Source organism: Scylla paramamosain, chromosome 29 (assembly GCF_035594125.1).
Source record: "Scylla paramamosain isolate STU-SP2022 chromosome 29, ASM3559412v1, whole genome shotgun sequence".
NCBI classification, from domain to species: Eukaryota; Metazoa; Arthropoda; class Malacostraca; order Decapoda; family Portunidae; genus Scylla; species Scylla paramamosain.
Genome location: NC_087179.1, coordinates 3,725,825 through 3,753,551, shown reverse-complemented (window position 1 = coordinate 3,753,551; position 27,727 = coordinate 3,725,825). Strand labels below are relative to the sequence as shown.

The window sequence follows — 27,727 nt, the reverse complement described above, 5'->3', positions numbered from 1 at the left end:
TAAACCTTGGTTTAACACAGCTTGTTCTCGTGCTATACATGATAGAGAGGTGGCCCACAAAAGGTACTTAAGCCTTCCTTCACCAGAATCTCATGCACTTTATATTTCTGCCCGGAACCATGCCAAGTCTGTTCTCCAACTAGCCAAAAACTCCTTCATTAACAGAAAATGTCAAAACCTTTCAAGATCTAACTCCCCTCGTGATTTCTGGCATCTAGCCAAAAATATCTCCAATAACTTTGCTTCTTCTTCTTTCCCTCCTCTACTTCAACCAGATGGCACCACTGCTATCACATCTATTTCTAAAGCTGAACTCTTTGCTCAAACCTTTGCTAAAAACTCTACCTTGGACGATTCTGGGCTTGTTCCTCCCTCTCCTCCACCCTCTGACTACTTCATGCCTCGTATTAAAATTCTTCGTAATGATGTTTTCCATGCCCTCGCTGGCCTAAACCCTCAGAAGGCTTATGGACCTGATGGGGTCCCTCCTATTGTTCTCCGAAACTGTGCCTCCGTGCTTGCACCTTGCCTAGTCAAACTCTTTCAGCTCTGTCTGTCAACATCTACCTTTCCTTCTTGCTGGAAGTTTGCCTACATTCAACCTGTTCCTAAAAAGGGTGACCGCTCTAATCCCTCAAACTACCGTCCTATTGCTTTAATTTCCTGCTTATCTAAAGTTTTTGAATCTATCCTCAACAGGAAGATTCTTAAACATCTATCACTTCACAACCTTCTATCTGATCGCCAGTATGGGTTCCGTCAAGGCCGCTCGACTGGTGATCTTCTGGCTTTCCTTACTGAGTCTTGGTCATCCTCTTTTAGAGACTTTGGTGAAACTTTTGCTGTTGCCTTGGACATATCAAAAGCCTTTGATAGAGTCTGGCACAAAGCTTTGATTTCCAAACTACCCTCCTACGGTTTCTATCCTTCTCTCTGTAACTTCATCTCAAGTTTCCTTTCTGACCGTTCTATTGCTGCTGTGGTAGACGGTCACTGTTCTTCTCCTAAATCTATTAACAGTGGTGTTCCTCAGGGTTCTGTCCTGTCACCCACTCTCTTCTTATTATTCATTAATGATCTTCTAAAACAAACTTCTTGTCCTATCCACTCCTATGCTGATGATACCACCCTGCACTTTTCCACGTCTTTTCATAGACGTCCAACCCTTCAGGAGGTAAACATATCACGCAGGGAAGCCACAGAACGCCTGACTTCTGATCTTTCTAAAATTTCTGATTGGGGCAGAGCAAACTTGGTATTGTTCAATGCCTCAAAAACTCAATTACTCCATCTATCAACTCGACACAATCTTCCAGACAACTATCCCCTCTTCTTCAATGACACTCAACTATCCCCCTCTTCTACACTGAACATCCTCGGTCTGTCCTTTACTTATAATCTGAACTGGAAACTTCACATCTCATCTCTAGCTAAAACAGCTTCCATGAAGTTAGGTGTTCTGAGACGTCTCCGCCAGTTTTTCTCACCCCCGCAGCTGCTAACTCTGTACAAGGGCCTTATCCGTCCATGTATGGAGTATGCTTCACATGTCTGGGGGGGTTCCACTCATACTGCTGTTCTAGACAGGGTGGAATCAAAAGCTTTTCGTCTCATCAACTCCTCTCCTCTAACTGACTGTCTTCAGCCTCTCTCTCACCGCCGCAATGTTGCATCTCTAGCTGTCTTCTACCGCTATTTTCATGCTAACTGCTCTTCTGATCTTGCTAACTGCATGCCTCCCCTCCTTCCGCGGCCTCGCTGCACAAGACTTTCTTCTTTCTCTCACTCCTATTCTGTCCACCTCTCTAACGCAAGAGTTAACCAGTATTCTCAATCATTCATCCCTTTCTCTGGTAAACTCTGGAACTCCTTGCCTGCTTCTGTATTTCCACCTTCCTATGACTTGAATTCCTTCAAGAGGGAGGTTTCAAGACACTTATCCACCAATTTTTGACCACTGCTTTGACCCTTTTAGGGACTGGCATTTCAGTGGGCATTTTTTTTATTAGATTTTTGTTGCCCTTGGCCAGTATCCTTCCTACATAAAAAAAAAAATAAAAATAAAAATAAATAATACTATGAAAAGTGAGAGCAGGCTGAGCCAGGCAGTTTCATGTCATGGTTAACCACATAATGATTATGAATACTTGCTAAAGCTTTTTCTTACAGGACTGCACATAGCCTAATGGTTTTCCTGACTCTAGCTGAATATGCTCATTTGAGAAATTTATATATCTTATCAAAAAGCTTGATTTTTTTTTCCTATCTTTATCACCTAACTTCACTAATCCTGGACATAAAAACTGAGTTCCTAAGTTGCCTACCACTACCTCAGATATGATTGTATCATACTCAGCTTAGTTTCCAAAGTCAAATAACTCACCCTCTCTCCTTGCAGCATTGGTGCCTGACCATTTATATCTAGGGCTATCCACTGAGTTACTTTTCACAGACTCAGTTTCCTTTTCTTCAGTTATTAGTAGTACATGTTTCCTAGTTAACTCTGTTATAATTATCCTTTCTCCTTCAATATATATAAATTTAATGGTTTGCTATTTCAATTAACATTATACTTTTTCATAAAGTCCAAGCTTATTATTATTTGTGATGGCAATGCTTTGTCTTCACTAATCACAAAATCATGCCTAAAATATTCCTCCAATCCTCAAAGTCGGCTTACGCCTTCATGAAGTTAACATTACATCTCCACTCACATTGCAAATAATTTTACTGGATGGGGAAATTTGTTTATTTCCTAGCTTATTTATAACATCACGAGACATGAGAGATACCTGTGTCAATCAAAGCTAATGAACTCTTATCTTTTACTTGTACTTCTACGAGAACATGCCCTGCGTTACTGTTGACAGCTGTGAGAACTACCGATTCATTATTATGTTGCACTGGTAATACATTGTTTATTTATTTATTTAATTAATTAACTAATTAATTAATTAATTAATTAATTTCATTTATTTATTTTTATTTATTTATTCATTTATTTTATTTATTTATTTATTTATCTATTCATTTTTTTTTATTTTTTATTATTTATTTTTTTATTTTTATTTTATTATATATTTTTTTTTTTTTTGTGTGTGTGTCTGCCCTAGAGTGTTCCTATCCACTCCTTGTTTGTGTGTCCTTCCATTCCACAGGTGAAAAAAGAAACCGGTGGTCGATTCCATGGTGGTAGTTTTACTGTGCAATCTCTAGCAATGTTAAGCCACTTATGACATCTGTAACAATCAATCGCTCTGCAGTTTCGAATGATGTTGTTATGACAGTGCATTTTACTTATACCATCCTGAGAGCGGTAGGCTGTAGATTATTGCGTGACTGAACTAACGGTCACAGAGTTTTCCTTCCTTATTGCAACGTCAGTAAGCTGAAGGCTGGGATGTGAGACTACATATTTGAAAGCTTTTCTGCACACTGTATGAGGTCTTTTCATGTCAGCATCTGCTAAAATGTATGAAAAATCTTTAGGCAAGGCATTTTTGAGTATCTAAACCAATATATCATTGTACACTTCCTTGCCTGTTGGCTTCATCGTCTCTAATTTTTCTACAATGCCTTCAGTTCTTATGAAAAGGTCAGTAATAGTTTCTCTTGGCTGGCGAGTCACTGATGATAACTCATTCATCAAACTTGGGAGCGATCTATCCTCAGGATATATCTCTCGAAAAGAAAAGAAAAAAAAAAAAAAAATTTAACTTCATCCCAGTCGTGTTAGTGTTTCGTGACAATGTATTATGTGCGTGTAAAGCGCTAAGGCGTACTGTTTTCCCAATACTATCCTGCCTTCATCTGTCCAGTTCGTCCGTGTATCCTGTCCTCTATATCCTCTTATCCAAGCATGAGCACTAGTTACACATTTCAGATTAGGTGCAGATTGACTTCTTTCCTCTCCTCCACAAAAGTAAGGCAACCCTATCACCTTTACGAAGTTATTTTTAGCATTATCAGTTACAGCCTCGACTACCTCTCCAGTACTGATGCAAGGTGGGTTGACTTGAGAAAATGGAGAAGGGGGTGACTGCGCCATTCTAGAAGCAATGTTGGGTGACTTAGGATTCGACTGACCATTAAGCGATGCTCTATGTTGATTAATTTTACGCACTAGATGTTTCATTCATAAACTTTGCAGTTACAGCAATGCAGATAAAGACGATTTACCCCAATATTCAGTCTGCGCAATTCATTAAATCAATGTCCAGCGTTGTAACTTAATCTCGACATATGTAAAATTTTTATCTTCATACAAAATTATAATTCTTGTAATTGATCAATCTTGCAATTGCATGCGTATCTCATAGCAGCCACCGGTGTCGTGCTTGCAATTTGCACAGTTGTGTGTGAAGACTATTATTCAGATAGTGGCTACGAGATATTATATTATACTGTTAAAATTTCTACATTTACTTCAGTAAAATTAGATATAATTATAATCTCTGAGTATTCACCTTCAGCAACTCGCTGAGGACTTTTCATCAACTTGATTCGCAAAATTACCCGAGTTTCTTGTCAGAGTAATTCAATACTTAACATTCAAGTCACGAAATTACACAAAAAATACTCATGAAATCAAACACAAAGTCATAAATCTAAACATCCTAACAATAAAATATCCTACAAATTACTTCCTCCTTTTTCACCTTCATGAGACAATAGTTAATGAGACTGCATCACACAACTTTTAAGCTTTACTTATGAGTACTAGGTCGAGCTTGTCCATGTCGCCTCAGGCTCCTCTCAGGTCTGGAACCTCTGCAACCTCTCTGCTTCTGCCCTCTGCTCTCTCTGCCTGCAGTCTACTATCTGACTTCTACCTCAGTTACTTGGCATTATATTCTCTAGTTTGTTACATTTTTCCTTCAAAAGCTATATCTCTGTGGTAAGGCTGAAAATCCCGTACATTTCACATCATATACATACATTTCTTGCACATGACCCACCCATAGGCGTGGCAATAAATGGCTTTGCCCAATCAGGGTATCTGGGCGGAGCTTTGGTATATGGCACAGTAAGAAGCTGGAGATAGTTAAGCTCCCACAGTACATCTCTCTTTTCACCTCCTTCGCACACATTACTCCCTCAGCTGTTCTTTCAGCTGTGCTTGCCTTTTCTTTGACCCTACATCCAGTCTGGGTCCCCTCGACCACGGTGACAGGTTTATAACTGTCTTCCATTTGGGGTCAGTTTAGTTTGGACCTTCCTAATTTTTTTACGTCAAAATACCCTAACAACAGCTGCATTGGTACTAGGATTTTCTACTTTTCTCTATTCCTTCTTTCTTCTTCACGTTTTTCTATTCCCCTCATTCATTCGTCTTTTTCTTGTTTCTCCTTCTTTAACTTTGTAAAGTTACCACATACCCACGTTCCCAGTAGCACATCCGGGTGCTAACTGTTAACGATTGGGGCACGTCTGGGTATTGGTATCAGCAGCCCTGGTTGGGTCCTGGGTGGTCACAGTGACCTGGGCTGGCAAGGCTTGCACCAAGCATAGGAGACCACAGGGGCGGTAGATGCGGTATACCATCAAGCATAACACGATGACCTCCCCCCCCTCCCCGGCAACAAAATACACAGCCAGTACAACCGGTCTCACTAGTTGTATTCCGTCGGAGGGGATTATTTCATCAGCGGCTGCATATGATCTATATATTTGGGTACAGGCCAGGGGTCAAGACTAAAACTGTCTGGAACGCTGATATTAGTGGAATTCACAAATGCTCCCAGGAAGAGAAAGGAATTGGTGTGGAGAAGGATAAGGCTGGATAACTACTGGTGCTTCCTTTATCTGCCTAGAAGAAACAGGAAGGGAAAAGTCTTCGCTATGTACAGAACATCTTGATTTACTTTTATGAGTCCAGTACCTTGTATTGTGTGTCTAGTTGTGCGAATAAAGATGTTTTGACAAATCATAGTAATGTCCAGTGGCGTACTAATTGCTTAATTGCAGGCAGACGATGGTTCAATGAAAACAGTTTAGAAATATTTCACAATTAATGTTTTTTTTTATTTAATTACTTTATTTTATTTATTTATTTATTTTTTTTATGTAAGAGGGACACTGGTCAAAGGCAACAAAAAAAAAAAAAAAAACACACAAATGCCGGTCCCCGAACAGTGTAGTAAAAAATTGAAGGATAAGTGTCTTGAAACCTCCCTCTTGAAATAATTTAAGTCATAAGAAGATGGAAATACAGAAGTAGGAAGGGAGTTCCAGAGTTTACCAGAGAAAGGAATTAATGATTCAGAACACTGGTTAACTCTTGCATTAGAGAGGTGGACAGAATAGGGGTGAGAGAAAGAAGAGTCTTGTGTAGCGAAACCACGGGAGGAGGGGAGGAATGCAGTTAGCAAGATCAGAAGAGCAGTTAGCATGAAAATAGCGGTAGAAGATAGCTAGAGATGCAACATTGCAGCGATGAGAAACAGGCTGAAGACAGTTAGTTAGAGGAGAGGAGTTGATAAGATGAAAAGCTTTAGATTTCACCCTGTCTAAAAAGAGCGGTATGAGTGGAACCCACACCAGATATGTGAAGCATACCCTATACATGGACGGATAAGCAGCTGGGAGGGGAGAAAAGCTGGCGGAGACGTCTCAAAACACCTAACTTCATAGAAGCTGTTTTAGCTAGAGATGAGATGTGATGTTTCCATTTTAGATTATAAGTAAATGACAGACCGAGGATGTTCACTGGAGAAGAGGGGGACGGTTGGGTGAATCTGAAGAAGAGGGGATAGTTGTCTGGAAGGTTGTGTCGAGTTGATAGATTGAGGAATTGAGTTTTTGAGGCATTGAAGAATACCAAGTTTGCTCTGCACCAATCAGAAATTTTAGAGAGGTCAGAAGTCAGGCGTTCTGTAGCTTTCTTGTGTGAACTGTTTACTTCCTGAAGGGTTGGACGTCTATGAAAAGACGTGGAAACGTGCACGGTAGAATCATCAGCGTAGTAGTGGATAGGACAAGAAGTTTGATTTAGAAGATCATTGATGAATAATAGGAAGAGAGTGGGTGACAGGATAGAACCCTGAGGAACACCAATGTTAATAGATATAGGAGAACAGTGACAGTTTACCACAACAGCAATAGAACGGTCAGAAAGGAAACTTGAGATGAAGTTACAGAGAGAGACAGAAGCCGTAGGAGGGTAGTTTGGAAATCAAAGCTTTGTGTCAGATTCTATCAAAAACTTTTAATATGTCTAAGGCAACAGCAAAAGTTTCACCAAAATCTCTAACAGAGGATGACCAAGACTCAGTAAGGAAAGCCAGAAGATCACCAGTAGAGCGGACTTGACGGAACCCATACTCGTGATCAGATAGAAGATTGTGAAGTGATAGATGTTCAAGAATCTTCTTGTTGAGGATAGGTTAAAAAACTTTAAATAGGCAGGAAATTAAAGCAATAGGAAGGTAGTTTGATGAGGGATTAGAACGGTCATCCTTTTTTAGGAACAAGCTGAATGTAGAGAAACTTCCAGCAAGAAGGAAAAGTAGATGTTGATAGACAGAGTTGAAAGAGTTTGACTAGGCAAGATGCAAGAACGGAGGTCCAGTTTCGGAGAACAATAGGAGGGACCCTATCAGGTCCATAAGCCTTCCTAGGGCTTAGGCCAGCGAGGGCATGGAAAATATCATTACAAAGAATTTTAACAGGTAGCATGAAGTAGTCAGAGGATGGAGGAGAGGTAGGAACAAGCCCTGCATCGTCCAAGGTAGAATTTTTAGCAAAGGTATGAGCGAAGAGTTCAGCTTTTAGAGATAGATGTGATAGCAATGATGCCATCTGGTTGAAATAAAGGAGGGAAAGAAGAAAAAACAAAGTATTGGAGATGTTTTTTGGCTAGATGCCATAAGTCACGAGAGGAGTTAGATCTTGAAAGATTTTGATACTTTCTATTAATGAAGGAGTTTTTAGCTTGTTGAAGAACAGACTTGGCATGGTTCCGGGCAGAAATATAAAGTGCATGACATTCTGGGGATGGAAGGCTCAAGTTTGTGGACCCCTTTCCATCATGTATAACATGAGAACAGGCTGTGTTGAACCAAGGTTTGGAAGGTTTCAGTCGAGAAAAAGAGTGAGGAAGATACGCCTCCATACCAGACAATATCACCTCTGTTATGCACTTGGCACACAGAGATGAGTCTCTGACACGGAAGCAATAGTGATTCTAAGGAAAATCAGCAAAATATCTCCTCAGGTCCAACTAGCAGAGGCAAAACGACAACGGCACCTCCGCTTAGGGGGATCCTGAGGAGGGATTGGAGTGATAACACAAGATACAGATATGAGATTGTTGTTGAGATACAGAGGAGCCCAATGGAGAAAAGATTGTAACAGCATAAGCAGAAGGATTAGAGATTAGGAAAAGGTCAAGAATGTTGGGCGTATCCCCAAGACGGTCAGTAATATGAGTAGGGTGTTTCACCAATTGGTCTAGGTCATGGAGGATAGCAAAGTTGAAGTCTAGTTCACAAGGATGGTCAGTGAATGGAGAGAAAAGCCAGAACTGGTGTTGAACATTGAAGTCTCCACAAATGGAGATCTCTGCAATAGGGAAGAGAGTCAGAATATGGTCCACCTTGAATGTTAAGTAGACAAAGAATTTCTTTTTTCTCAGAGGAGTTAGATGAGAGGTAAACAACAGAGATAAATTTAGTTTGAGAGTGGCTCTGTAGTTGTAGCCAGAAGATTCAGAAGATTCAAGAGTATGGGCACGAGAGCAGGTTAAGTCGTTGCGCACATAAATGCAACATCCAGCTTTGGAGTGAAAATGAGGATAAAGAAAGTAGGAGGGAACATAAAAGGGGCTACTGTCAGTTGCCTCAGACACCTGTGTTTCAGTGAGGAAAATAAGATGAAGTTTAGTGGAGGAGAGGTGATGTTCTACAGATTGAAAATTAAATCTAAGACCGCGAATGTTGCAGAAGTTAATGAAGAAAAAGTTGAAGGGGGCGTCAAGATACTTAGGGTCGATACCAGAAGAGCAGTCTAACCTGGGGACATTTGTGGTCCCCTCCCCCAGGTGGGGACTTCGAAGCTTGTGTAGGAGCCAACGTGATAATTTTGAATTTTGAGGGAAGGGTGTTTGTGTAATTGGGTGCTTGTAGTTTTGTGTGAAGGAAGAGAGTTGTCTTTAGAGGCCAGGCTGTGACTCTCCCCTTGTGTTGTGAGATAGCTGGGTTTAATGATAAGTTCACAGCATCCCCTGATCCAGTGGTTTAGACCTCACTGGGAGTAATTATCGATTCAGCAGGTGCCTACTGCCTACTGCCTCCTCCTATGTGTTACATAAGTTAGAGATAGAATGCTTGTGGAGTCAGTGTTGCTAGAATATATGGGACGAGTACGAGGACATATCAATAAATCACCATACATTTTACAAGCATCAAAATCATCAGCTAGAAGAAAACTTATTTCTTGCCTTATTTATCACCAAATATTTCTTTGAAGGCTGTTGCACTAAGAAGGTATCTGATTTAGAAATAGGAAATGGAAGGAAAGTCGTACAGAAGGCATCAAAGGCAAAGGTGTCAGGTGCAATCCCTCGTAAAGGAACAAGTAAATAGAAGCTCAAGCCTCGTAACGCAGTCTTTTGTATAACACGAACGTCAGTTTTGTGTAAACCTAAGAATTCAGGTTTTGGAGGAAACAATGCTCATCTAAAAGTTGCAATAAAAATGTATTTGTTACAATATTAGGAGAAACATGCGTCTCCATCATACTTTGTAATGCTAACTCAAAATTAATGTGGTCCACTGCAGTGGATGTCAAAGTCAACTTGACATGCCGTAAGGTTTCTAAGATAAGTATTGATCTCCCATTCTGTGCTAGATTTCTGGCCATCTTTTTCACAAGTCTCTCAGTAATGTTGGTAGCAGTTTCCAATTTCTCTAATGCATGATGTACATTATTCAATTCCTTAAGAGTGACATTGATAACCTGAGGATGAACATTGAGGATCTTTCTTCCTTCTTCAGTGAAAGTATCTAATGAACGCAAACGTTCATGAATTAAATTAATCTGATATTGAATTGCAGTTCAAAAAGGGTGTTTGCAAGAGACCCAGTAACATTCAGTGCATTTCTTGGCTTCCATTTAGGATTAGGATTATTAAGGTTATAGCCTATAATATCCATTAAAAAATCATTCATGTTACCATGCAAATTTTGAAGTCTTTTCTGAAAGGAGAAAATATGTTCATATATTAAAGTGGAGATTAGGTGATAACCTTCCCCATCTACTTCACTTAAATTAAGGATTAAAGATTTTGGCTTTCATTATGGGTTCATAAATGTCATCCAGTTTCAATATAAAGGGCACCATATAAGCCTTTCCAGTCACATTGAACTTGAATTCATGTGAGAAACTTAATCCTTGCTGAGCTGGGGGTACATGAAAGGCTTGAATGACTCCAATGCATAGCCCAAAGTCTGCAAAGGAACATCTCATTTTACTATTTATTTTTATAATATTCTAAAGGCTTCTTCATGATTAGTGGTAAGTCAGGAACACTTGGTCTGGAAAATAAACTATATGTTGGATGGGCTGAAGTACTGGCTTCTCCTTAAGATTCTTCCTGTAATTCGTCTTTCACAGCACCTTCATCATGATCAATATCATTATTTTCTCCTGATGCTGAACTATCATCTGTATCTGCATCTTCACTGTCATCTGTGTCGTCTGACAAATGGAAATGGATCTAATGATTGGAGAGTCAGTCTTGTTTCACCCGGCTCATGTATAGGATATGCCCTTATGACATTAGAATACATTTGTGGAGTGGCATTGTCCTCATGAATGACTCTTATTCTATTAGTGTGTAATGTTTTTCTATTACCAGTCCTAATATTTCTTACTTTCACTACTACATCACTAACTTTATCTATTATCCTACTGGGGCCAGTGTAAGCTGGTTGTAACTTAGAGGGGTCCCTGCAGTAGGCACGGACATAGACTCTATCCCCTACTTGAATTGCCTTTGTTTTAGTTCTCTTAGTTTGAGCTTTTTCAGCAACTCCTGTAGCTTCTAAGTACTGCCATATCTGACATATACTCCATTTGTTTTTATTGCTATCTCTTGTTTAAAGTCAATGTTATACCAAACCTTTTTCTTTTTTCATTACATCAAATGTTAAAGGGGGACCCCTAAGATATTTAGATAAAATTTAATTTCTTTTATACTTTTCTGGAAGGCGGTGTTATATGCGACAGTAGCAATAAGGAGCATGGTGTCTCAGATACTAACATTTTCTTGTACCATGGTGAGCAAAATATTAATCAAAGTTGCATTAAACTTTTCAATGACTCCATTTGGTTGAGAGGGGTATGCTGTGGTTTTAATATTTTCAAGATCTAACTCCCCTCGTGACTTCTGAAATCTAGCCAAAAATATCTCCAATAACTTTGCTTCTTCTTCTTTCCCTCCTCTGTTTCAACCAGATGGCACCACTGCTATCACATCTATTTCTAAAGCTGAACTCTTTCCTCAAACGTTTGCTAAAAATTCTACCTTGGATGATTCTGGGCTTGTTCCTCCCTCTCCTCCACCCTCTGACTACTTCATGCCACCTATTGAAATTCTTTGCAATGATGTTTTCCATGCCCTCGCTGGCCTAAACCCTCGGAAGGCTTATGGACCTGATGGGGTCCCTCCTATTGTTCTCTGAAACTGTGCTTCCGTGCTTGCACCTTGCCTAGTCAAACTCTTTCAGCTCTGTCTGTCAACATCTACCTTTCCTTCTTGCTGGAAGTTTGCCTACATTCAACCTGTTCCTAAAAAGGGTGACCGTTCTAATCCCTCAAACTACCGTCCTATTGCTTTAATTTCCTTCCTATCTAAAGTTTTTGAATCTATCCTCAACAGGAAGATTCTTAAACATCTATCACTTCACAACTTTCTATCTGATCGCCAGTATGGGTTCCGTCAAGACCGCTCTACTGGTGATCTTCTGGCTTTCCTTACTGAGTCTTGGTCATCCTCTTTTAGAGATTTTGGTGAAACTTGCTGTTGCCTTGGACATATCAAAAGCTTTTGATAGAGTCTGGCACAAAGCTTTGATTTCCAAATTACTCTCCTACGGCTTCTCTCTTTCTCTCTGTAACTTCATCTCAAGTTTCCTTTCTGACCGTTCTATTGCTGCAGTGGTAGATGGTCACTGTTCTTCTCCTAAATCTATTAACAGTGGTGTTCCTCAGGGTTCTGTCCTGTCACCAACTCTCTTCTTATTATTCATTAATGATCTTCTAGACCAAACTCGTTGTCCTATCCACTCCTACGCTGATGATACCACCCTGCTCTTTTTCACGTCTTTTCATAGACGTCCAACCCTTCAGGAGGTAAACATTTCACGCAGGGAAGCCACAGAACGCTTGACTTCTGATCTTTCTAAAATTTCTGATTGGGGCAGAGCAAACTTGGTATTGTTCAATGCCTCAAAAACTCAATTCCTCCATCTATCAACTCGACACAACCTTCCAGACAACTATCTCCCTCTTCTTCAATGACACTCAACTGTCCCCCTCTTCTACACGGAGCATCCTTGGTCTGTCCTTTACTTATAATATGAACTGGAAACTTCACATCTCATCTCTAGCTAAAACAGCTTCTATGAAGTTAGGTGTTCTGAGACGTCTCCGCCAGTTTTTCTCACCCCCCCAGCTGCTAACTCTGTACAAGGGCCTTATCCGTCCATCTATGGAGTATGCTTCACATGTCTGGGGGGGGGGGGTTCCACTCATACTGCTCTTCTAGACAGGATGGAATCAAAAGCTTTTCGTCTCATCAACTCCTCTCCTCTAACTGACTGTCTCAGCCTGTCTCTCACCGCCGCAATGTTGCATCTGTAGCTGTCTTCTGCCTCTTTTTTCATGCTAACTGCTTTTCTGATCTTGCTAACTGCATGCCTCCCCTCCTCCCGCGGCCTCGCTGCACAAGACTTTCTTCTTTCTCTCACCCCTATTCTGTCCACCTCTCTAACACGAGTTAACCAGTACTCTCAATCATTCATCCCTTTCTCTGGTAAACTCTGGAACTCCCTGCCTGCTTCTGTATTTCTACCTTCCTATGATTTGAATTCCTTCAAGAGGGAGGTTTCAAGACACTTATTCATCAATTTTTGACCGCTGCTTTGACCCTTTTATGGGATTGGCATTTAAGTGGGTATTTTTTTTTTATTGGATTTTTGTTGCCCTTGGCCAGTGTCCTATCTACATAAAAAGAAAAAGAAATGTTTAAACTGCAATAGGTCAGCTAGTCCTTGTAAAATAGCATTGACATATTTCCTACTTTGATCTGTAACCAAAATCTGAGGTACTGTATGCTTACATATCATTGATTGAATAAAAAAAAAATACTTCAGCAGCCTCTTTAGCTGCCCTAGTCCTCAGTGACTCTGCAACTACATTCTTAGTTAGCACCTCAATAACAAGAAAGTACATATATTCTCTCTCTGAGTTTCCCATTATATCCATATGAATGTGCTGGAATGGTATTTCAATGTCTGGACCCCTTTAGTGGGAACTGCCTTGTAATATTGATTGGAGGGTTGCATATCCCTATGACTTGGCGAGCGAGGCTAGAGGGGGCTTCGGCCCCTGCTCTGCCCTATTTAGGGGGAGAGAGCTACCCATGCTAGCAAGTTTGCCAGTGAGGGACTAGACTTAATGGTTCCCAGAGTTAGACTGCCAGTATGGGTCAACAGTGTCGTTCACCAGAGGGCCCACCTTTTGAGGTCATCCTGTGTTGGATGGTTGGGTGTCTGGGATGAGATACATTGTGGGGGGAGGTCTTAGCTCCTTCGTGGACAATCTTCCGAATCTTGAGGGTCTACTTTTTAAAACGAGTGGTCCCCATGAAGGCGAGGTACCCTGTTCACGGCGCCCAGCGTTCGCCACCCCCCCCCCTTCACATTCCCAGTAAGCAGTTTCCCTTAGCCCCTAGACCCCTAGAGAGGGCGCCCACGCATGTAAACACATACATGTTTACAAGGAACTCCTAATTTTTGCCACGAAATACAGGATTCCAGTGCTTCTACAAGCATCAGCCATCTAAGCAAGTACTATAAGATTACAAGCGTTAAATTGGGTGAGTCGCCGGTTTTGTGGGGTTTTGGACTTAGCCATAATAGTTGGTGAAAATCTGAGCCTCCCCCATGCAACCCCCTCTCGCACAGTTGACTCAGTTCTGCGCATGCGCACTAGTACCCTGCCGCCCAACCTTGTCAATTTGGACCACAATTCTGAAGCCAATTTTTGCCACGAAATACAGGATTCCAGTGCTTCTACAAACATCAGCCATCTAAGCAAGTACTATAAGATTACAAGTGTTAAATTGGGAGAGTCACCGGTTTTGTGGGGTTTTGGACTTAGCCATAATAGTTGGTGAAAATCTGAGCCTCCCCTCCTACAACACCCTCTTGCCCAGTTGACTCAGTTGTACGCATGCGCACTATTATCCTGCCGCCTAACCTCGTTAATTTGGACCACAATTCTGAAGCTTTACCATAAATCACTATGGATTCATCAACAATTAAGACTTTGTTACAAGCTCAAGAACAAGCATACAAGAGTGCCATGGATGTAGTGGTACAGCAGATGAATGAGAAAATAATAAAGCTGGAATCCACCGTAGCTGACCTCACTATGAGCCTCCAATACAGCCAGTGAGAAATAGAAGATTTAAAGACTACAATCAAGGAACATGAGAAAGAAAAGCAAGCTACCAAGGCTAAGATGGACCAGCAAGTAACTGCTCTCATCACATCAAAATCAGAGATTGAAAGCCTGGAAGAACGCTGTAATTATATGGAGGACTACGGCAGACGCAAGAACATTCGTATCACGGGCTTGGAGGAGCGGAGCGGCGGTGAGACGTGGGAGCAGACAGCGACACTGGTGATGTCCCTTTTGGATAACAAGATGCAGCTATCTGGCCTGGAGCTGGAAAGGTCCATGGGGTGGGTCAGCGCCGGGATGCCAGACCACGGACCATCATAGCTCGCTTCTCCCATTACAGTAATCGAGAGACAGTGATGAGGAACGCAAGCTGAGAGGAACAAATATCTACCTCAACGATGACTTGTGTGCTGCCTCCCAAGCCATCAAAAACGCCCAGATCCCCCAGCTGAAGCAAGCAAGAGCTCAGGGGGAAATAGCCTATTTCAGACATACTAAGCTCATTGTTAAGGATCAACCAGTTCGAAGTTCTGACCAGCCCAAGAATGACGAGTCACTGATTACCGGACTTGGAAAGATGACTACCCAAGGACATTCAAGCGACGTTGCTGCTGACGGTGGTGTTGCCCAGGTGACTACTCCTATTGATGCTGCTACGGCGAGAGATGACAGCTGGATGGACACAGCAGGAACTAATGAGAAGAACCGGGATGCTGCCTATTCTTCCCTCCCCACCACCCGTGGCGGGAATACCTCGGGGAGCTCGCACCCCATCTTCATCCCAGGCCCAGGACACCAGCACAAGAAAGAGCTCGAGAAGAAATAACAACAAGAAGTAGGTATGAAATAATACAATATGTGATGAACTACGCAAATCCCTATTTTCTTTAGCTATGTCTGTCTCTGACCAACTTCCCTATCATTCAGTCAGTGATGATGAGCTACGCTGTCTCATTTACAGTGATTTAGTTAATATTAACTATCTTTCATTGGCAGTACTTGATACCATGGTATTCAATCCACTTGACTTCCAGCAGGATGAAAACTGGAACAATAATGCTGATCCGTTATTTTACAATACAACTAATAGTACACATAAATCTTCACAGTATATATATATATATATATATATATATATATATATATATATATATATATATATATATATATATATATATATAAAACAGATCATGACAAACAACCTCGGGCTAATAATGTATTAACAATATTAAGTATGAATATAAGAAGCCTTGCAAGCAATCTTCAGTCATTTACTGATCAATGTCTGAATTGTAATTATGTAGGATTTACTAACTGGGAACAAATTCTAAATACTTACGATGCACACAAGGCTTTTGAGATGTTTTTAGAATTTTTCTTGATAACTTTCAACAATGTTTCCCAGTAAAAAAAGGTAAAAGATAACAAGTACAACAGAAGTCCATATATAACCAAAATAAAAAAAATCAAAAACTTTTCGTCTCATCAACTCCTCTCCTCTAACTGACTGTCTTCAGCCTCTCTCTCACCACCGTAATGTTGTATATCTAGCTGTCTTCTACCGCTATTTTCATGCTAACTGCTCTTCTGATCTTGCTAACTGCATGCCTCCCCTCCTCCCGCGGCCTTGCTGCACAAGACTTTCTTCTTTCTCTCACCCCTATTCTGTCCACCTCTCTAACGCAAGAGTTAACCAGTATTCTCAATCATTCATCCCTTTCTCTGGTAAACTCTGGAACTCCCTGCCTGCTTCTGTATTTCCACCTTCGTATGACTTGAATTCCTTCAAGAGGGAGGTTTCAAGACACTTATTCATCAATTTTTGACCACTGCTTTGACCCTTTTGTGGGACTGGCATTTCAGTGGGCATTTTTTTTATTGGATTTTTGTTGCCCTTGGCCAGTGTCCCTCCTACATACAAAAAAAAAAAAAAAAACCTCCGGGTTAAAGACCAGTATTAAAGAAAAACATAGAATGGAAAAACTGGCTGAAAAATGGCCTTTAACTTACAAATCAAGATTTAAGGCCTACAGAAATAAATTGGTATCAATCTTACGTACCGCTAAAAATAAATATCAAGATGAATTGAAAGCCAGCCAAGGTGATGCTAAAGCCACTTGTAAAATTATTAACCAGCTACTGGGTAGAACTATTAACAATAAAAATACAAATGAAATCAAATTAAGGAATCAATCTGCTCCTGCAGTAACTATTTTTAATGATAATTTTCTAAGTATGGCAGTGAAGATACATCCACATGGAAACATACAACACGTTTCTCACAAGGACTACATGCCTGTTCTGTTTACTTTTATCCAGTTACCATAGATGAAATACAATATTACTTAAAGTCTTTGAAAAACTCAGCGACAGGATATGATGAAGTTTCACCTGAAACGCTGAAACTTACAGCAGAGTATATCAATACCCCACTTACTCACATAATCAATCTATGTTTTAGACAAGGCTATTTTCCTGATAAACTCAAAATTGCTAAAGTAATACCAGTCTTCAAATCTGGTGATAAGGGAGATGTAAATAACTATAGACCAGTTTCTGTTTTACCCTCACTTAGCAAAATATTTGAAAAAGCAATAGCAAAGAGACTGACTGTATTTCCAGAATCTTTCAACCTGCTATCAAACAATCAATTTGGATTCCACAAAAATAAATCCACAGAAACAGCAATAGTAAAGTTTACAAGCGAAATATACAAGAATTTAGAGAGAAAGAACCATGTAGTAGGGGTTTTCTTGATTTGAGTAAAGCATTTGACTCTATTGATCATAACATTATTACATAAGCTAGAAACACATTGGAGCTATTAGAGGATTACCACTAAAACTGTTTGCTAGTTACCTGTCAGGTAGGAAACAGTCTGTAATTTGTAACAATTACATGTCAAATAAAAAAAAAAAAAACTATTATTAAAGGTGTGCCACAAGGTTCTATATTAGATCTCATATTATTTCTGATATACATCAATGATATATGTAATGCTAGTGATATGCTTAGTTACGTTCTATATGCCGATGATACAAGTCTTCTCCTAGCAGATAATGATTTGTGTAACTTAAATGTAAAGTTAAATGTAAAGTTAAATAACATATTCAAATGGATAACCACAAATAAATTAACAGTAAACATTAATAAAACTAACTTCATATTGTTTCAAAGCCGCTCTGTTGTAAGTAATTTCGGAACAGTTTCTTATGGAGGTTATGAGCTAAATCGCGTTTCTTCTACAAAATTCTTAGGAGTTATTATTGATGAAAATTTAAATTGGAAAAAGCATATACAGTCAGTGTGTTCAACCTTTTCAAAAACTTGTGGAATTTTATTCAGAATTAGGTACAATCTTAGAACTGAAGCCTTACGCAGCTTATATTATTCATTATGTTATCCGTACCTTATTTACTGTTTATCGATCTGGGGCTGTACTTGGCCTAAGGTTGTGAATGAGGTCTATGTAGCACAAAAGAAAATAGTAAGAACCATTGCCTTCAAAGGTAAATATGATTCCACCGACTTACTGTTTAAGGACTTAAATATACTAACTTTCGACCTCTTAAAGAAATATTTCATAGCGCTGACCATATATAAAAATGTTAATGGTAATGATCCTAATAACATAATATTTAATGTATTCCACCATAGCCAAGGTATCCGAGGAAATCATCTTAATCTCATTTGCCCACAAGCAAGAACTAGTTTGTATAAATTTTCCATACACTGTGTTGGTCCTAAAATTTTTTTTTTTTTTATGTAAGAAGGACACTGGCCAAGGGCAACAAAAATCAATAAAAAAAATGCCCACTGAAATGCCAGTCCCGTAAAAGGGTCAAGGCAGTGGTAAAAAATTGGTGGATAAGTGTCTTGAAACCTCCCTCTTGAAGGAATTCAAGTCATAGGAAGGTGGAAATACAGAAGCAGGCAGGGAGTTCCAGAGTTTACCAGAGAAAGGGATAAATGATTGATAATACTGGTTAACTCTTGCGTTAGAGAGGTAGACAGAATAGGGGTGAGAGAAAGAAGAAAGTCTTGTGCAGCGAGGCCGCGGAAGGAGGGGAGGAATGCAGTTAGCAAGATCAGAAGAGCAGTTAGCATGAAAATAGCGGTAGAAGACAGCTAGATATGCAACATTGCGGCGGTGAGAGAGAGGCTGAAGACAGTCAGTTAGAGGAGAGGAGTTGATGAGACGAAAAGCTTTTGATTCCACCCTGTCTAGAAGAGCAGTATGAGTGGAACCCCCCCAGACATGTGAAGCGTACTCCATACATGGACGGATAAGGCCCTTGTACAGAGTTAGCAGCTGGGGGGGTGAGAAAAACTGGCGGAGACGTCTCAGAACACCTAACTTCATAGAAGCTGTTTTAACTAGAGATGAGATGTGAAGTTTCCAGTTCAGATTATAAGTAAAGGACAGACCGAGGATGTTCAGTGTAGAAGAGGGGGACAGTTGAGTGTCATTGAAGAAGAGGGGATAGTTGTCTGGAAGGTTGTGTTGAGTTGATAGATGGAAAAATTGAGTTTTTGAGGCATTGAACAATACCAAGTTTGCTCTGCCCCAATCAGAAATTTTAGAAAGATCAGAAGTCAGGCGTTCTGTGGCTTCCCTGCGTGCTATGTTTACCTCCTGAAGAGTTGGACGTCTATGAAAAGACGTGGAAAAGTGCAGGGTGGTATCATCAGCGTAGGAGTGGATAGGACAAGAAGTTTGGTTTAGGAGATCATTAATGAATAATAAGAAGAGAGTTGGTGACAGGACAGAACCCTGAGGAACACCACTGTTAATAGATTTAGGAGAAGAACAGTGACCGTCTACCACAGCAGCAATAGAACGTTCAGAAAGGAAACTTGAGATGAAGTTACAGAGAAGGATAGAAACCGTAGGAGAGTAGTTTGGAAATCAAAGCTTTGTGCCAGACTCTATCAAAAGCTTTTGATATGTCCAAGGCAACAGCAAAAGTTTCACCAAAGTCTCTAAAAGAGGATGAGCAAGACTCAGTAAGGAAAGCCAGAAGATCACCAGTAGAGCGGCCTTGACGGAACCCATACTGGCGATCAGATAGAAGGTTGTGAAGTGATAGATGTTTAAAAATCTTCCTGTTGAGGATAGATTCAAAAACTTTAGATAGGCAGGAAATTAAAGCAATACGACGGTAGTTTAAGGGATTAGAACGGTCACCTTTTTTAGGAACAGGTTGAATGTAGGCAAACTTCCAGCAAGAAGGAAAGGTAGATGTTGACAGACAGAGCTGAAAGAGTTTGACTAGGCAAGGTGCAAGCATGGAGGCACAGTTTCGAAGAACAATAGGAGGGACCCCATCAGGTCCATAAGCCTTCCGAGGGTTTAGGCCAGCGAGGGCATGGAAAACATCATTGCGAAGAATTTTAATAGGTGGCATGTAGTAGTCAGAGGGTGGAGGAGAGGGAGGAACAAGCCCAGAATCGTCCAAGGTAGAGTGTTTAGCAAAGGTTTGAGCAAAGAGTTCAGCTTTAGAAATAGATGTGATAGCAGTGGTGCCATCTAGTTGAAATAGAGGAGGGTAGTCAAACTCTTGCGTAGTCAAACTCTTCCAATCCTGTCTGTCAACATCTACTTTTCCTTTTTGCTGGAAGTCTGCTAACATTCAGCCGTTTCCTAAAAAGGATGACTGCTCTAATCCCTCAAACTACTATCCTATTGCTTTAAAGTCCTTCCTCTCTAAAAATTTTGAATATATCCACAAAAAGAAGATTCTTAAACATCTGTCACTTCACAGACTTATATCTCATCGCCAGTATTGGTTCTGTTGCGGCCACTCTATGGTGATCTAATGGTGATGGCTTTCCTTACTGAGTCTTGATCATTCTCTTTAAGGGATTTTAGTGAAATTTTCGCGTTATTTTAGAAATGAAAAGCATATGATAGAATCTGCCACAAAGCTTTGGTTTCCAAATTATCCTCCTACGACTTCTGTCCTTCTATCTGTAACTATATCTGATGTTTCCTTTCTGACCGTTTTATTGGTGTTTCATTTGCTGTAGACACCGGCGCGGTGGTAAATGTGCTGTCGGAAGAATCGTATTTAGTACTTAAACGCGCATCTGGTGACAGTCGTTGGCCTCTCAGACTCACTACTACTAACTTATTAGTAGCCTAGCATACCCCCTCTTAAAATACCGTGTGTTGTTCGTCTCCCTATTATGTTGGGTAAAAGCTCCAAAAATGGATTTCTTATATCAGCTTGTCTTTAGATGGACTTGGCTTCGAGTCATTAAGGACAAACCATATGGAGATCACCTTCTGACCAATTCAGTGAGAAATGGAGGGAGATATCTTAAGGCGATGAGTGAATCCCAGGTACTCATTTCTCTTCAGTGACTTGAGTGTCACTGAAGAGGACGGGATAGTTGTCTGGAAGGTTGTGTCGAGTTGATAGATGCAGGAATTGAGTTTTTGAGGCATTGAATAATACTAAGTTTGCTCTGTCCCAATCCGAAATTTTAAAGAGATCAGAAGTCAGGCGTTTTGTGGCTCTCTTGCGTGAACTGTTTACTTCCTGAAGGGTTGGACATCTATGAAAAGACGTGGAAAAGTCTGGCGTTGTTCGTTCCGTATCCAAGACACTGAGCTCTCTAACTCAGATATCTGACGTTATTCGTTAAGTGCCTAAGATACTTATCCCACTGCCCTAGATATCTGGTGTTGTTCGTTACGTGCACAAGACACTGACCTCACTAACGCAGGCCCCATGACCCACCATTGTTTGTTACATGACTTCCTCACTTGCTTCTATGTTCTCCCAGCGCAAGGATAAAGTTCTGTCCAATACTATATTACTAATAAAATAAATAAAAGAAAAACAGTTAAAAGGTAATCTATAATTTGTTTAAAAGTTCAGCCTACTCAACAAACATGTCCTGGGGAAAGAACCCTCTCTCCAGGTATCAGTGACATTTGGAGAGTCCCACACTCATCACAACAACGGAAAAGATATCGCTCCCGCAGCTCCATCACACTAGGACGGTCGCACTGTAAGGGGAACTAAGCAGTCATTACAAAATGGCTGGATTTTCTAGAACATGATGTAACCATGAGTGAGGCATGTGTCACCCGTCTGGAGACGGGCCAGTGCAGTTTCTGTCAGGCGCTCCTGCACATGGACATGAGTTCATGGACAAAAAATAATAGAAGTTATCTCCCCAATCTTAGTGTCAACAACCAAAGCCACCTACCTGTCCTGTCAACTGGCAAGAAGTGCCATCCTTATACTGGAGTACAAGTCATGAAAGCTATGCCATAAAAAGAGGCAACACCGGGAAGGCTACCGCCTCGACAGAATGAAGGAAAAAATAAGACCAGATCTGACTCCATCTTTGGATTTTGAATCGTCCCTTAATACAAAGATGGAGTCGGAATGTGTGCAATAGTGTTCCAAGAACAATGCTCAGGACTCAAAATCCGGTATCACGTTCTTATTAGAAATAGCAGGACTGCAGACAGAATTGTATGGGAATTACCAGTAACCAACTACATGAGACCTACAGGGACAAACAAAAATAAAAGGTCCATTTAATGTCACTATGGCAGATGCAACCCTGAAACCGAAAGGTTTAGGGAAACTCGGTTGAGATACATATAGGGGAGAACGTGAATCGCGGGACATAGCCACACAAGAAACTGAATCAGGAACACATACGTCTGGAGAAACAGCAGAAGAAAGTAGAACTTTTTGCCCGCAGTGCAGCACCCTCTGCCCTACACGAATTAGAAATTGAAGCTAAGATGCTAACCACCCAAACAGAACTAGATAAATTAAGAATGGAAAAGAGAAAGAAAGAACTAGCCTTAAAAACAGAAACGGAAGTTAGCGCAGCAAAGCTTGAAGAAGTAGAGACTATTCTAGAACAACCAATGGGAGAAGAACAGACTGTACCCGCAAACACGACACCACCGTCTGAGCCTCAAGTTACAGGCCCTGCATGGTTGAGAGTACTAAATCCTGCAGCAACAACCTATGTACCAGCACCCATGATTGTGCCTCCTCCTCCTCCTCCTCCTCCTCCTCCTCCTCTTTCTCAACAACTACCATCTATGCAACCAAGTACTGGAACCAATGATCTAACATCTGTCATATCTTCATTGGCTGACATTTTGGCAAACGGGGGAGACAAATTATCTTTGAAGGAACAAGACATGTTCAAAGGGAATGTGTTTGAGTACTCAGAGTGAATCAGCTCCATAGTAACTCAAGTTGAGTGCAAGTACCCTAAAGCTACTGACAGATTGTAATATCTTGGAAGTACACATTTGGGGAAGCCAAAATGTGTCTAAAGAGTTTGTTAACAATGAATACTGTAGAAGTTTATGTTAAGGCAAAGAAGTTGTTAGCCGACAGATACTTGCTAATTCATATTGTGAAAAAATTGAAAAGTGGCCAACTGTGAAAACAGGTGATGGCAAGGCATTACGTGACTTTTCTGATTTTCTATTACAATGTGAGACAGCAATGTCAACACTTAGTCAGTTGAAAGTGTTGGATGATGCTGATGAACATCAGAAAATAATAAACAAACTGCCAACGCACATTCAAGAAAATGGATGAGATCTATTGATAAACGGCTTTATAATGAGGATAACGAACAGATCAGGGATGAGTATCCTCCCTTCTCAAAACTATGTCAGTTCATAAGTAAACAAGCTCGTATTGCTTGCAATCCTCTCAGTGCACGACTTGGAGAGTCAAAGGTAAAAGACATGAAACCGAAATAAAGCTCGCAGTTTTGCCTTACAAGTCAACAAGGTAGCCACAGAACCAGTCAATTTTCCATCACCAAACTGCAAGGCAAACTGCAAAAACCAGTCAGTTGTGCCTTACAAGTTAACCCTATAGACACTACACAAGCTGAGAACTGTGACATCAAGAAGAAACCTGATGAAACTCTGTGAAAGACAATACAGACTGGAAGTTTGCAATGTGTTTAAAGCAATGTCACATTCAGACATGTGAGTTTGTGAAAAAAAAGTGGATATTGTTGGGCATGCCTCAAATGGGAACACATAAGTAGCAATTGTAGATACAGAATGAAATGTGCAACATGTGAATGTACGCACCCAACATTATTTCATGATGACTCAAAACTGACAAAAGACACAAAGAACACTGGACAGGAATGAAAGGTCACACACCGCACTGAAGTCTACAAGTACACAAGACAGTGGATGTTCTCATTCATTGATTATACCGGTGCTACTACACCATGAAGATAACCCAACTGACAACTTTATTGTATATGCACTTCTTGACTACCAGGCAGAGGTTTGCTTCATATCTGACTCTATGCTGGACAAGTTAGACATCCAAGGAGAGAAAGTACAAGTACGCTTATCGATTATGCTAGCTGAAGACACCATGACTTGTAAGAGAATAAGTGGGTTGGTGATAAAAGGAATTGCATAGACATTAAGTTGCCAAAAACTTACTCCAGAGATACTATTCCAACTAAATACGGGCAAATTCCCAAAAAGAACTCATTTCAGAAGTAGAACCACCTAGAAGAAGATGCAAATTTATTGCCACCTTATTTCCCAGATGTAGAGGTGGGACTGTTGATTGGACTCAGCTGTGCTCAAGCCATCAAACCGTTAGAATGTTTACCAGGAAAGGGAAATGATCCTTATGCAGTATGCACTGCCCTGGGATGGGATGTAGTGGGAATCATGAGTCCACGTTACGAAGACACTATTAAGATCTGTCAGTTACTAGTTACAGGAGAAGGAAAATGCCACTTCACACTGAAGACTCCTTTACACTCGTGTAAAGGAAGTGAGTCCCATTGAGGTAAACAAAATATTTGAAGAAAAATTGTCCCAAGAAGCTAGAAGGTTTCAGAAAATTGTAAGGCAGTAGACACCTGCCGAAACGATAATTACTCCCAGTGAGGTCTAAAGCACTGTTCAGGGGGTGCTGTGAACTTATCATTAAACCCAGCTGTGACCTCACTGAACGTTTCCCTTTGTGTCTCACAACACAAGGGGGCAGTCACAGCCTGCCCTCTAAAGACAACTCTCTTCCTCCACACAAAACTACAAGCACCTAATAACACACACACCCTTCACTCAAAAATTTTAAAATCATCATGGCGACTCCTACACCAGCCTCGGAGTCCCCATCTGGGGAGGGGACCATAAATGTCCCCAGGTCGGACTGCCTTTCTGTCGACGACCCTAAGTGTCTTGACACCCCCCTCAACTTTTTCTTCATTAACTTCTGCAACATTCGCAGTCTAAGATCTAATTTTCAATCTGTAGAGCACCACCTCTCCTCTTCTAAACCTCATCTTCTTTTCCTCACTGAAACTCAGGTGTCTGAGGTAACTGACAGTAGCCCCTTTTCTGTTTCCTCCTACTTTCTCTATCCTCTTTTTCGATCCAAAGCTGGATGCTGCGTTTATGTGCGCAATGACTTAACTTGCTCTCGTGCCCACGCTCTTGAATCTTCCGAGTTTTCCACCATCTGGCTACGACTACAGAGTCACTCTCATACTAAATTTATCTGTGGTGTATACCTCTCACCTAACTCCTCTGACTATAAGAAATTCTTTGACTACTTAACTTCCAAAAGTGGAGCACATTCTGACCCTCTTCCCTTTTGCAGAGATCTCCATTCTTGGAGACTTCAATGTTCACCACCAGCTTTGGCTTTCCGCTTCCTTCACTGACCATCCTGGTGAACTAGCCTACAACTTTGCTACCCTCCATGACCTAGAGCAATTGGTGCAATACCCTACTCGTATTCCTGACCGTCTTGGAGATACGCCCAACATTCTTGACCTTTTCCTGACCTCTAATCCCTCTGCTTATGCTGTCACCCTTTCTTCTCCGTTGGGCTCCTCCGATCACAATCTCATATCTTTATCTTGTCCTATCACTCCAATCCCTCCTCAGGATCCCCCTAAGCGAAGGTGCCTCTGGCGTTTTGCCTCTACTAGTTGGGGGGACCTGAGGAGGTATTTTGCTGATTTTCCTTGGAATAACAACTGCTTCCGTGTCAGAGACCCGTCTTTGTGTGCTGAGCGCATAACAGAGGTGATAGTGTCTGGCATGAAGGCATACATTCCTCACTCTTTTTCTCGTCCTAAACCTTCTAAACCTTGGTTTAACACAGCTTGTTTTCGTGCTATTCATGATAGAGAGGTGGCCCACAAAATCACCAGAATCTCATGCACTTTATATTTCTGCCCGGAACCATGCCAAGTCTGTTCTCCAACTAGCCAAAAACTCCTTCATTAACAGAAAATGTCAAAACCTTTCAAGATCTAACTCCCCTCGTGATTTCTGGCATCTAGCCAATAACAGCTCCAATAACTTTGCTTCTTCTTTCCCTCCTCTATTTCAACCAGATGGCACCACTGCTATCACATCTATTTGTAAGGCTGAACTCTTTGCTCAAACCTTTGCTAAAAACTCTACCTTGGACGATTCTGGGCTTGTTCCTCCCTCTCCTCCACCCTCTGACTACTTCATGCCACATATTAAAATTCTTCGCATTGATGTTTTCCATGCCCTCGCTGGCCTAAACCCTCGGAAGGCTTATAGACCTGATGGGGTCCCTCCTATTGTTCTCCGAAACTGTGCCTCCGTGCTTGCACCTTGCCTAGTCAAACTCTTTCAGCTCTGTCTGTCAACATCTACCTTTCCTTCTTGCTGGAAGTTTGCCTACATTCAACCTGTTCCTAAAAAGGGTGACCGTTCTAATCCCTCAAACTACCGTCCTATTGCTTTAATTTCCTGCCTATCTAAAGTTTTTGAATCTATCCTCAACAGGAAGATTCTTAAACATCTATCACTTCACAACCTTCTATCTGATCACCAGTATGGGTTCCGTCAAGGCCGCTCTACTGGTGATCTTCTGGCTTTCCTTACTGAGTCTTGGTCATCCTCTTTTAGAGATTTTGGTGAAACTTTTGCTGTTTCCTTGAACATATCAAAAGCTTTTGATAGAGTCTGGCACAAAGCTTTGATTTCCAAACTACCCTCCTACGGTTTCTATCCTTCTCTCTGTAACTTCATCTCAAGTTTCCTTTCTGACCGTTCTATTGTTGCTGTGGTAGACGGTCACTGTTCTTCTCCTAAATCTATTAACAGTGGTGTTCCTCAGAGTTCTGTCCTGTCACCCACTCTCTTCTTATTATTCATTAATGATCTTCTAAACCAAACTTGTTGTCCTATCCACTCCTACGCTGATGATACCACCCTGCACTTTTCCACGTCTTTTCATAGACGTCCAACCCTTCAGGAGGTAAACATATCACGCAGGGAAGCCACAGAACGCCTGACTTCTGATCTTTCTAAAAATTTCTGATTGGGGCAGAGCAAACTTGGTATTGTTCAATGCCTCAAAAACTCAATTCCTCCATCTATCAACTCGACACAACCTTCCAGACAACTATCCCCTCTTCTTCAATGACACTCAACTGTCCCCCTCTTCTACACTGAACATCCTCGGTATGTCCTTTATTTATAATCTGAACTGGAAACTTCACATCTCATCTCTAGCTAAAACAGCATCTATGTTGTTCTAGTTCTATGTCTATCTAGTTAGGTGTTCTGAGACGTCTCCGCCACTTTTTCTCACCCCCCCCAGCTGCTAACTCTGTACAAGGGCCTTATCTGTCCATGTATGGAGTATGCTTCACATGTCTGGGGGGGTTCCACTCATACTGCTGTTCTAGACAGGGTGGAATCAAAAGCTTTTCGTCTCCTCAACTCCTCTCCTCTAACTGATTGTCTTCAGCCTCTCTCTCACCGCCGCAATGTTGCATATCTAGCTGTCTTCTACCGCTATTTTCATGCTAACTGCTCTTCTGATCTTGCTAACTGCATGCCTCCCCTCCTTCCGCGGCCTCCCTGCACAAAACTTTCATCTTTCTCTCACCCCTATTCTGTCCACCTCTCTAACGCAAGAGTTAACCAGTATTCTCAATCATTCATCCCTTTCTCTGGTAAACTCTGGAACTCCCTGCCTGTTTCTGTATTTCCACCTTCCTA

The 27,727-nt window shown here is 41.0% G+C and overlaps 1 long non-coding RNA gene across 1 annotated transcript in view; it reads left to right on the top strand.

The window, feature by feature from the left end:
* Positions 1–27,727, top strand: part of LOC135115186 (uncharacterized) — a 41,604-nt gene that overhangs the window by 8,694 nt on the left and 5,183 nt on the right. Inside the window, exon 2 of the long non-coding RNA XR_010275844.1 lies at positions 15,032–15,526. This is a non-coding gene — a long non-coding RNA (uncharacterized LOC135115186). The remainder of the gene's footprint in view (positions 1–15,031; positions 15,527–27,727) is intronic.